The sequence below is a fragment of the Candoia aspera genome, chromosome 7, assembly GCF_035149785.1.
Source record: "Candoia aspera isolate rCanAsp1 chromosome 7, rCanAsp1.hap2, whole genome shotgun sequence".
Lineage (NCBI taxonomy): Eukaryota > Metazoa > Chordata > Lepidosauria > Squamata > Boidae > Candoia > Candoia aspera.
Window position 1 is genome coordinate 46,479,410 of NC_086159.1, and position 11,394 is coordinate 46,490,803.

The 11,394-nt window shown below is 39.2% G+C and overlaps 1 protein-coding gene across 4 annotated transcripts in view; it reads right to left on the bottom strand.

Annotated features, from left to right (window-relative positions):
* Nucleotides 1-5,247, bottom strand: part of RAP1B (RAP1B, member of RAS oncogene family) — a 29,012-nt gene extending 23,765 nt beyond the window's left edge. Inside the window, exon 1 of one of the 4 annotated variants that reach the window (XM_063309189.1) lies at nt 5,227-5,247. The gene's annotated coding sequence lies outside the window, so the exon portion shown is untranslated. Of the gene's footprint in view, nt 1-558; nt 758-4,016; nt 4,037-4,920; nt 5,117-5,226 lie in introns of those variants that run through there. The other 3 variants (XM_063309187.1, XM_063309190.1, XM_063309188.1) reach the window with 3 other exon arrangements.
* Between the last annotated feature and the right edge of the window lie 6,147 nt (nt 5,248-11,394).

Sequence of the window (11,394 nt, forward strand, 5' to 3'; positions counted from 1 at the left end):
CTAGGTTGGGGATCTAAGAGTGATAGGCACTCCTGGGTATGGTTGGTAGATTAAAGACAGCCTCCGCCTTTTAGTTTCCCTCTTCTATCTATTTTTTTTTTCTATTTTTCTATTGGTTTTATAACTTTTATTTGAAAGCTGCCCAGAGTCACTTTTATAGTGAGATGGGCGGGGTATAAATTTAATAACAAATAAATAATAAAATAGCTGCAAAAACTGAAACAATAGCAATCAAAAATATTCATACTGAAGACAGTACTTGTTAACATCAAAAGGAAATTATAACTATATTCTGAAAAATATGGGAAAATAATCTGTTGCAGCCTGATTTTTCATGGTAATTTTCATAAATACAAAACATAGTTCTGATAAAGAGATTATTTTAACAATACAGTTAGCATACTGAATATTTGACCCAAGAAAATGAAGCCAATGTAATAAAATATTATTAGGAGAAAGAGTTACATGGCATTATATGAGAAACCTACAGCAGCTTATATTTTTATTCCTTTATGAACCATTTACATTAACACTATTTTGCATATTCAGAATGCTTACCTGCTGAGTCAGCTTTCTCTTTTTTAAAAAAGAAAATCTGTCATGCACTATAGCAATTTTTTTTTACAGTGAAATTAAATGCATTCCTCTAATAAAATATTAGATTCCACCACAAAATTCCAAGACAGAAACTCCTCAAACAGTATACATTGCTCTGTATGCTGGCTGGGGAATTCTGGGAGTTGAAGTCCACACATCTTCAAGTTGCCAAGGTTGAGAAACACTGCATTAAGATAATAAAGCCATGCTTACAAAAGAAACCATTATATACTCTGAATAACATATAAGCAAAGCTAATGCACTGAAGCACAGGACCAACATATTGAATTCAAAGGTTTCCAAGTCTATGCAGTTTTAATGCTCACTCTGTCATTGTCACAGACCAGAGTTTACAAACCATTCACCTTCTCATTCCATTCTATTATAGTTTCAACTCCTCTTCTGCCTACTGTATCCACTTCACAAAAGTCTTTCACTTGTAGCACACTCCTTTTTTAAAATGTAATGTCCTCCCACCTCCAATACATTACTTCTATATGGTGTTTTCTCTTCAAGTGTCTTTCTGCAACACATCAGGCCTATTTCCCAGATTTTGCTTGTTCCTCTTCTTCCAGAAAAGGTTCTTACCAACAGCAGACAACAATGTTAAGCACCTGGAAATGTTTAATTTACTTGAAGGATTTTTTTTCCTAATCTAAAAGTGTTTGATGGCAAGACTAAAAAGTGCTTTCAGTAATCACATTAAAAAATAAAGATGGAGAGGATATTACTTTTTTAAAAGTTTTGCAGATGAGAATTATTTGAATTATAAATCAATATTCCAGAGGTCTTTTTACACAGCACGGTCCATTTTAGATAATTCAAAGAAGACTATAGAACATCTAAGGATGTAGTTGGTCTTGCATTTAATTTTTTTCTAATTGTATAATAGAGACTTAAACCAGATCCAGATAACTGAATAGATGAAGAAAAACAGCTTATCCACTGAATTAGAAAAGGTAGGTTTTAAAATGTTGGTCCCACTTATTTCAGCATGTGTCCTCCAACACATCCTTCTCCTGTTTGAATAAACCCTTACTCTAGCTTTTAATTCTATTTAAATTATTACTGGAGAGTTTATGAAAAATATTTATACACCACAAACTATAAAGCAATTCCCTAATTATGATAACAGCATATTATTGCTATCATTAGCAATTATGTTGCTGCCTCTTCCCAATTACCTTTAATGCAGTATTTATTTTAAACAAATATATTCAGTTGTATTTCATTATCTTATGTTTATGGAATTTGTTAAATAGCAAATGAATTATAATATTATTACCTCTAATTATCCCTCAAAAGTTTTTTTCTTTCTAAACAAGTTTCATTTAAGAGTTCACTGTATCAACACTTCAAATGATAACTTACAATATTAGTATGCTGCCTTCACTGCATAATACTGGGTAGCTGACAATAAAACACATTATAAAAACATCATAATCTCAAAATCATAAAAGCATAATAAACCATAAATGGTTAAATACAAAATAGTCAACTCTAACCCTAAAATATAATCACAAGAGATAGCATGCAGCAACCACAGTTCCTATCAATCTGTTCTCCAAAAACTGGAAGAAAGAGGATGGTCTTCGTCTGTTTGCTTATTTGGAATGAAATATGAACAATTGCTTCTGTACAAAACAGCCATCACTATATCTTGATTATGGGCACTTTATAATCCTTACAAATTATAAATATCTAGTTTTTAGATATACAAATACTTTTTCTATTTTTTTTAACTTAAATAACACAACTTAATTTGGAAATACTCCAAGCTACTGCAGCACAACAAAGCAAAACATGTGTAAATGGGCACATATAAAAAAGTGACAACTGTCTGGAAGATGAAGCAACTATGTGCTGAAGCCCATAGCAAAATTCTTGAGTATTATGTTCAATGAATCAATTCATCAGGGTACCATCCAAATTAAAAAGGAGATAGCTATGTTCATCAAAGCAAACAGGTTACATTTTTGCTAGGTTTTTTTCCCCCTTTAAACATTAGATGGGCCAGCCTTTCTTTTACTATTCCATTACTTCAGCCCCAGATCTGTCCTGGCATCAAAACTGGTTTCAGTGAGAAATGACCAAGCGTGGAGAGTTAAGTCAAGGTGGATTCACACATCTACTCCACCCGACTACCTAATTATGCAATGGTTCACTTTCACTGACCGCATAATACATAAACAGATTAGACATAGATAGGCACTTTTTCTGATATATAGAAAACTAATTTACATCAACATACACTAAGAAAAATAATGAACAATGCAATTTCAAAGTATTTTTTCCTGGAAAAAACAAGGAAAGTTAAAGGTAATATTTCCATAAATAAAGTTAGCAATGTTAATAATAAATTTTATAATTTAACTTTATTCTGTTCAATTCTCTTGCCTCCAGATAGTTCATATTTACAATAAAATGTTACTTTAGTGGCTTAATTATGTTACAAAGATTAACAAAGATAATTTTTTAAAATGCTGCTACATTCATTTTAATCTTTTTGGAGTTTATACTTTCCAAAGTCTCTTCCCATAATACTTTAGCATTATAGTATTTAAAAACTGTTTGGGAGAAGTGGGTGTTAATTCACAACTATTTTGGTTTTTGGTCACTTTATAAGCAAGCAAGGCCAACCCAGAGAGTATATCCAGAAAGGCAGATAAAACTATCTGGTGAACAACCCCCAACTAAATGTACTGCATATGTGCGAAGACTTCAACAAGTTGTCAGGAAATTATAAGAGTTGTAATTCAACTCATCTGTAGGGTGCAACACTGAAGATGACTGATAACATTTTTAGTGATTTTTGTATCAGAAGAAAGGTTTGTAATGCCTCTACATTCTATACCAGCTGAAGGTTTTCCAGAAAGACCTACATTTACTCAACATTTTAGCAACTTAGCCTCAGAACTACTATTGGGACACAAAAATGAATGGCATTTCCAGGATTACTACATCTTACTTCCTAGACTTTGGTACTAGGTTCAAGAGCACCTCAAGGCCATAGTATTATCCAGAGAGTCATTCTGCCTAAATATGAGGTTAAGCAATCAGTACTTCAGCCATATCTAGATTTAGTTCAAGACTGTGAGTTACTTAAATAATGAATTGGATCATGCAGATTAGAAACTCTATGATTCAATTAACTAAAACATGTACAAGAACTTGAAGGTTACCATATCTTACCATACTGTTTTAAAAAATCAGAGTATTTAAAAAGTATGATTATTTAGAAAAATATGGTATGTTGAGGCTTCTTTTTTAAAAACCCAAAACTAAATGCACCACTTTGTTTGCAGTCTTAAATATAATTAAAATGAATGCCAAATGATTGATGTTTGTAAAAAGCACTGTTTATAGATCCAGGGCATGAGATACCCAATCGATATTAGGAATATCATAAAGCAAAGTACCACAGGTTGCTGCCATTTCCCCATCCAAATGTCTCTACTCCAGTCGATTTTCATAATGGCGAGAATAGCACTAATAGAACTATAGCCGATACAGTATTCGCTAATTATCTTTCTTCGTGCAGGCGCTGTTTCCCCCTATTTTATAGCAATCTGAATTCAATCCAGCTCCTAAAGAACAAGGGTCGATCCCAGAGCAGCTCCTTCTTCTTTAAACGGAGGACCTGGTTGAATATGATCTCCGTTGCTATCCACCCTTTAAAAGCTGAAAAGAGATTCTGGCAGGAGAATGGAAAGCGGAAGAGGCTTATCGCAGCCTGAGGAGCGGCCGCCCAGCTTCCCGCTGGGGTAGAGAATGGAAACAGTGAGCTGCTTCAGCCCAGCCGGACTAGGCGGGGCTGCGGCTCCCAACTGAGGCCGCCGCCATCCAAGTCCGGCCGGCAAGAACTTTTTTTTCCCCGCAGCGACAACTAAGGCGCGAGTTACTTCCTCCTCCGTGCCCACGTCGCCTTCTTCGCCGAACAGTCCCAAGTACGGGTGGCCTCGGACAAGAGGCTCTAACTTTCCCCTTCCGCTCAAACTTATCTTGGGGAGGCAGCCATAACCAGGGGACGGAAGAGAGCGAGGGCTGGAGCAGCCTTTGCCCTGCTTCCCTTCCCTGCAGGGAGCGGCGGGGTTGGTTCCGCCTCCGCCATGTTCTCTCTCAAGAGCCTTGTCCCGCCCGCAAAGCGCCGCCGCCGCCACCGCCGCCCCCTTCCTAGCCAGCCCTCACCCGCTTCGCAGGCGCCCGTTGCCGGCCCGCTTGTGTCAGACCCTCGCCGACACCCGCGCGGCGCCGCACACACCCCATTCACACAGCCCCACGGGTCCCTTCCCCCGCCTCCTCCCCATAACGGCCTCTACCTACCGGACGGCGCTTCAGCTCCCCGCGTCCGCCGCCGCCGCCGCCGCCTCCCTGACCAAACCCTCTCTGCCCGCGCGCGCCCTCCCTCCTCTCTGGCTGGGCGAGGCTTCCAGCCGTCGCCGTGACGCTGCACGCCCAGCTTCGCTGTGATTTCCCTGGCCCAGTCCAGTGATGCTTAAGAGGGAAAAAAAGGGGGGGAGAATGACCTCTCGGCTCTACTGGGAACGCGCAAGCGCATAGCACAGCCTGGAAACACCGCAACCCTCCCCCGTCCTTCCTTTCTCTCCTCCTCCTTCCCCATAACCTTACGCAGGGCCCCATCCTGTCGCAGCTTCTGAGATAGAAAAGTCGTTCGAAGCGCGTGTCCTGCCGACGCGGAGCTGAGAAAAGAGAGGACTAACGGCTTAAGGAGACTTCCTTCCCCCCGCCTACATAACCCCCCACACCACTACCAAGCTCCTAGGTATGGGAGGAAGTGATGTGCAAGGAACAAACGCAGCCACCGTGTGCTGGGCGAGGCGAGGGCAGCCTTCTTGGGCAGAGAGGAAGAGCTGCAAAAACTGTCTCTAATTCTAAGTACGCTCAACTTGGTGGAGGCAACTTCCGAGAAATCACGTACCAAACGGTCAGTCTTTTAATCATGGCCGCTCCGTTCAGGACTCAAATCATCGTAATTAACATAGATGAAGACCGTTCCTGATAGAAAGCCATGCTGCTCTTGAATCCCCGCCCAGTTTGGTAACCATGTCAGTTTCCGCTTTGGGGGTGAAATTACTTCTGTAGGCTTCAACGACGGACAGCAGCTCAACTGCAGGCAGAAATAGTTGGCTAGGTCTTCTTAAGGTGGATGAAAAAGAGCTATCTGTTGTCTGTATGTAGTTAAAGAATGATATGTAGCTTAGTTCGCTGCAGAATCAGAGTGAACCCAGTATGACACAGATGGGGATGGATGCTAAGAGCTACTTTCCCTTTGGCCTGCAAGAAGTTTCTCTGGAGTCCTTGGTGCTCTCTGAGCCTTGTTGTTTTCTGGCAGAGGTTTCATTGCCAGACTAGGCAACGTCTTCAGTGCAAAAGCTTAAGGCTTTGAAGAGCTACAAATATTTGCTTCGATAAGTTACTCTTTTGTTCTTCCTCCTCTAATGTAACAAAAGTTAACTATGAGTAATATTACTGACTTATGCATGTTACTGAAAAGTAATTCTGCTTTGAGGCTTACTCCCAGGTAAACATGCATAAAGTTGCTGTTTTCAGCTGCAATTCTGCATACTGCTAGTTGACACTAGCTATGTACAATTTAACTGAGTATTTCTGAGCAGCCCTGCACAGGACAAGACTGTTTGCTTGTCACAATTAACCTATTTGCTGCTGTTAGTAGAACCAAATCATGGGAACCTTTAAGTAGATTATGTTTTATACCAAATTTACAGAAAGTCGCAGTAATGATGTTCCCAGGAAAAGGAATGAGTATGGTGGAGGAAATCTAGCATTAGGAGAAGGCAAACTACATGCATATTGTCAAAATGTATTCCTGTTCTTAATATTTTATATGTGATGTTTGTAACTAGTCCTAATCTAGTAACCTATTCTGAAGGTTATTGGATACAGCAAAGGAATTTACTAGTACATTTGGTTAGGATTGTCAATACTCAAAGCCCTTTACAGGTATTGAAAGATTTATATTTGCCAACAACTCTCTGCAAAAGAATACATATACATATATGTATAATATACGGAGGCTGCACCCAAGGTTACAGAAAGTGTTTGTTGCTAAGGTAGAATGGCCATATCAGTAGCATCTATAAAAATTATTGCTGGTTCAAAATAAGGAGACAGGTAGCACCTTTTCAAACTAACAAATTTTATTATAAGGCATAAGCTTTCATAGTTTGTAGTAGACTGACATGGTTCTCCTCCTACAGGGGTTTCAGAATTCTGAGTGACAAGATGGTTGAAGCTCAACCCCTTTTACACATGTTCAGTTGAATGTGTTTAGATTATATTCTTGGAACATAATAATTTAGATGCAAAGATATTATGGGTAAACAGGAAAGTTGGAAGACACTTGAGTAAGGCTTACATTTAGGATTCCTTACCTTTCTTCATGCTGTTGCAAAAAATGTCTGAAGAGGGTTGGTTTTATTGCATAGAGCAGTTTTTCTCAACTTTTTGACCCTGGAAGAACCCTTGAAATTTTTCAGGCCTTGGGGAACCCCTGCACATTCGGGCTTAAATATAGGCCAGAAGCTACAAAATTGTATTTGTTTCATGTGTAGGCCTGCATATATGCATTAACAGTGTTCTTAAACTAAAAATAATGAAACTTACCTCCTTAATATATAGTCTGAATTTGAAATAATTTTTTAAGTAAACTGTGATCTTCCAGGGAACCCCCAGTGACCTCTCGCGGAACCCTAGGGGTCCACGGAACCCTGGTTGAGAAACCCTGGCATAGAGCAATAGCGAGGAGAATAATCCTATATTTACAGTGCTGGGATAAGACACATTACTATTGCATCCAGTGTGTGGAAATAAGGATGATGGATTAGGCCGAGAACAGAAAGGAAAAACAGAAGAGGGGAATTTAAAACCTGTAGAAATAAAAAATATGGAGAACTTTCTGGAACCCCCCCCAGTGCTTATCAACCAGGCCCACGCAGGCAGCAGTACCCTCATGCTGCTCCCATGGGAATGAGATAGTGCACTCTTTGATGAGAACATGGCCTAAGTTCATCCCATTGCATTATAAACTAGAAGATGTTGCCACAATCTTTGAGTCCCAATGCCACAGCTGACAATGACTCCATTGCAAAACCCTACTCAGCATTCCAGGCAAGGTTTTGACTTTTTTGTGTTCTTCAGAGTAGCTTCCTTGCAGGACACCTGAAGAGATCGTACAAAGTCCTCAGAAGAAAGGGATTCCAGAGTCAAACCAGGAAATCAAAAAATAAAAGCAAGGGAGAATTTCAGCCAAGCAGTAGAGTTACCTCAGATATGCTCTGCCATCAGCAGCTTCCAAAAGCTCATTGCAAAAGGTCAGGAATCAAGAAACAGGAGATAGAAGTCCCCACTTGGAGAAAGTTTTTTTTACTCCTCTCTAAAAAAAAAAACAACACACCTCCATTTTACCTGCCTGACTGAAAAATGTCAGGTTGGAGAAGGAACTTCCAGAACTTGGATCCATCCTGCAGCTTTGGCAGAGCTATTAACCTGGCTAGCAATGCACCAAAGGTCCCCAGGTCTGAGCCAAAGAACTTGTTGCTTCTCCTCCGTCACACAAATACTTTCCTCTGAAGGTCTTTTATCAGAGCAAGACCTTGCAAGGGCTGAAGCTGGAAGGGTGAAAGGAGTGACTCTCAGGCCAGTCAGAGCCATTATGTAAATATTGAGCAGATGTCTCTGATTCTCAAGGGCAGGAAAAAATGGTCAAAAGTCTGTTGATTCAGAATGGTGGGAGGAAAAGGTATAACGTTTAAACCCTGGAGCAGATGTACATAGGGGCTGATTTCTATATTCTGCAGTTGGCAGAACTTCTGCATGTATATGACTTCTTTCTTATTTGCCAAAAAGTGTAACTTATTCAGCCATGCCCTGTCTGTGATTCTTCTGCTGTAAGCAAGTTCCTGATACAGTTCAGCGTCCGGAGGGTTGAAATGTATCACTGTGCCTGCTGTGAAGCCTGACGCCATGTATGCTGCCATAACATTATCTATAATGCCTTGTTCCGAGTCCAGTCTCTGGTGCGGCTCCAGAAGTACTGGCGGATGATGTGGCTCTCTGCCCACCTGCCTCATCCTGAGTTTCTTAAAGTGATGTGTTAGAGTAGCCATGCTAGAAGCACCAGCATCTGGCATTATAGAACCTCTGTCTACTCTGATACCCTGCTCTGCCCTACTGTTCAGTCCATCAGAGTGAGGCATTAAGCTGAGCAGGCCTCCTGGAGATAGACATGAAGACAAATGTACCATTGGCCACTTCTCTGAATCTGTTACCTGATTTCACTTTGCCTCGTAGTAGAATCAGTCCTGCACTTAACCACTCATCTCTAGTTGCAAATAAATCAAGCACAACAGAAGGCACTGATTTTCTTCTCAATCAAGCTCGAACCCTCAGCCACAGAAACTAGGAGCACTGGGAGGTATAAGAGAACTAAAACAAAAACAAAAAAACAGCTACAGAGTAGATTTTTTTTAATGCTTCTTAGTTTTTAATACATAATACATAAGTAATGTTACACTGAGAAGGTGTAACAGATGGTGTGATGGGGGAAACTGTATGTGATAAGAATGTACACAGCCCAGCTTTAAAGCCTGTAGATAGCTTTTAGAAATGGCTTAAATGGTCTTGTGGAATTTTAAGTTCTTTGTTGTATTTGTTGTAAGAGACTAATATGATTATTAGCTTTTTTTTCTTCGGAATTAAAGGGCAATGTACAAGGTTATATAAATATGCAGAATTGGTTGCATCCAAGTTAAATTAACTTGTGCGTGCATACTTTAATTTTTAGAACATGGGCATTGTTTGCCTCAAATATTTGATGTTATGAATGATAAAAAAATCATAATAGATGAGCTTTACTAGGGTTGTGCAAAGATCTGGAATCAAAAGGTTGGACTGCGATTCAGAGAACACTCAGCATGGATACATCACCTGTTGGGAACACGTTAAAGCAGCTACAGCTTTTCGTAGGATCGTGGCTGCTTTCTGCAGCTGGCATGCCATTCTGGGAAAAGACACCAGAGGTTTAACATGTTCTTAACAGATGTTCCATGTGTGCCCACGTGTGCTCCAAACCACATTTTGCCCTTGAATCTGGGATCACTGCACAGCCTTAATGTTTACCATTCCTTACTGCTGACAGTGACTATCAGTTGTTCCTTCCAAGTATTTACTCAACTTTATGAGATCAGAATATTTAAATGTCAACATATGCGGCAGCTTTTATGAACAAAAGATATTTATTCATTACTACTCTAGTTGAAATTTATCCATGGATTGTCAAGGTATTTTATCTCTTAGTCCCTGTCATATCTCTCTGAGGTACTACTAATGAGAATACATGTCTAAAGAAAAGATGTACCTGTAAATCAAGTATGAGAAGAATTTTCTTTTAAATATTACAGGATATTCCTGCATTCAAAGAAAGGAGTTTTCATGAATTCATAGCACATTTTTCAAGTAGTGAGGAAGAGTTGAAATGAGGAAGAGTTAAAAGTTTGAATTTTTATATTAGTCTTGAATAGTATTAAACATGGATGAAATGAAGCCTTGAACAAATCTCACATAGCCTTATGGCTGCAAAAGTATATTCTGGGTCCAATATTAAAGAGATACAAAAATAATTGTTAATCATGGCCTTGGAAAATTGCAGAAGTAGACAATTGGCAATAAAAGTTCTTGCTAGAAACGGTCTTCCTAATTCAATAACAAATTGATATTTTTACGTATTAGAATTTATCCTATGCATTTGAAAGATTGAAGTACATTTTTGGTGAGTAGTGTTCTCGCAAAATATAATATTTTGAAAGGACATTTCCTGCATATTTCTGTTTTCAAATAAGGAGTTCTGCTTTTTAATTTTTTTTTAATCATTCCTCCATCTCAGCTCAGTTTTTTCATGCTCTGCTATGACATGCCATTGCCATGCCATGCTATTTTAGAGTCCCCTAACTCACAAAAAGGGTGTGTGTGTGGAGATATTGGTTTGGAATTGCAGTGTGGAGGAGGGGTGGGAAAAGTATAGCACACAAGCAGCCTTACTCTTGCATAAGCCTGGATATAAGCCAAGGACATTCAAGTCTTTGGTCCTCAAATATAGAAAAAAAATCATTTAACGATACACTTCCCTGTTTTGTATCCTTTTTTGGATATCATTACAGTTCATTTGCTTTCACTGTTGCACATGAAATAAATCGTGCTAGTATGTGTAAAATGTAGCTTTCTAGACAGATTTGGACAGAGACTGGACAGATCCAGTTTTCTTATACCTGAGATCTCCACTGAAAGTGGTAACTTTGATATTCAGATGGCTTAGAAAGGTGTGAAGAATTTTTTTGGACAGAGCAGGATTTCACTTGGCCTTGAAGTGATATATTGGCTGTTACACTCCAAAAACAAATTGAAAGGGCAGGACAAAAGTTGATTTAAATTCATAGCATTAAATTTAATTAATAGTAAATATAGTTAATATAATTTTCTGCTAGTCACATACTTAATTCTTTTTTTTAATGTCACATTAAAAATTACAATTATGTATTCTTGGAGTCTTCCACTTCCCCACAAAAGTCTTGCAGAGTAGAGTAATTGTACTAGTTCCATGAGGCCCTTGGCCTCAGGTTTCTATGCACCCCTGATTTAGGACAGCAAATCTTTCCTAGATGGATCTCCCAGTAGGTGCCCTCCAGACGTTTGGGAGTACTGCCAGCTCTCGTAATCTTTACCTGTTTGTCTTGCTATCTGGAGCTGATTTAAAACACACAA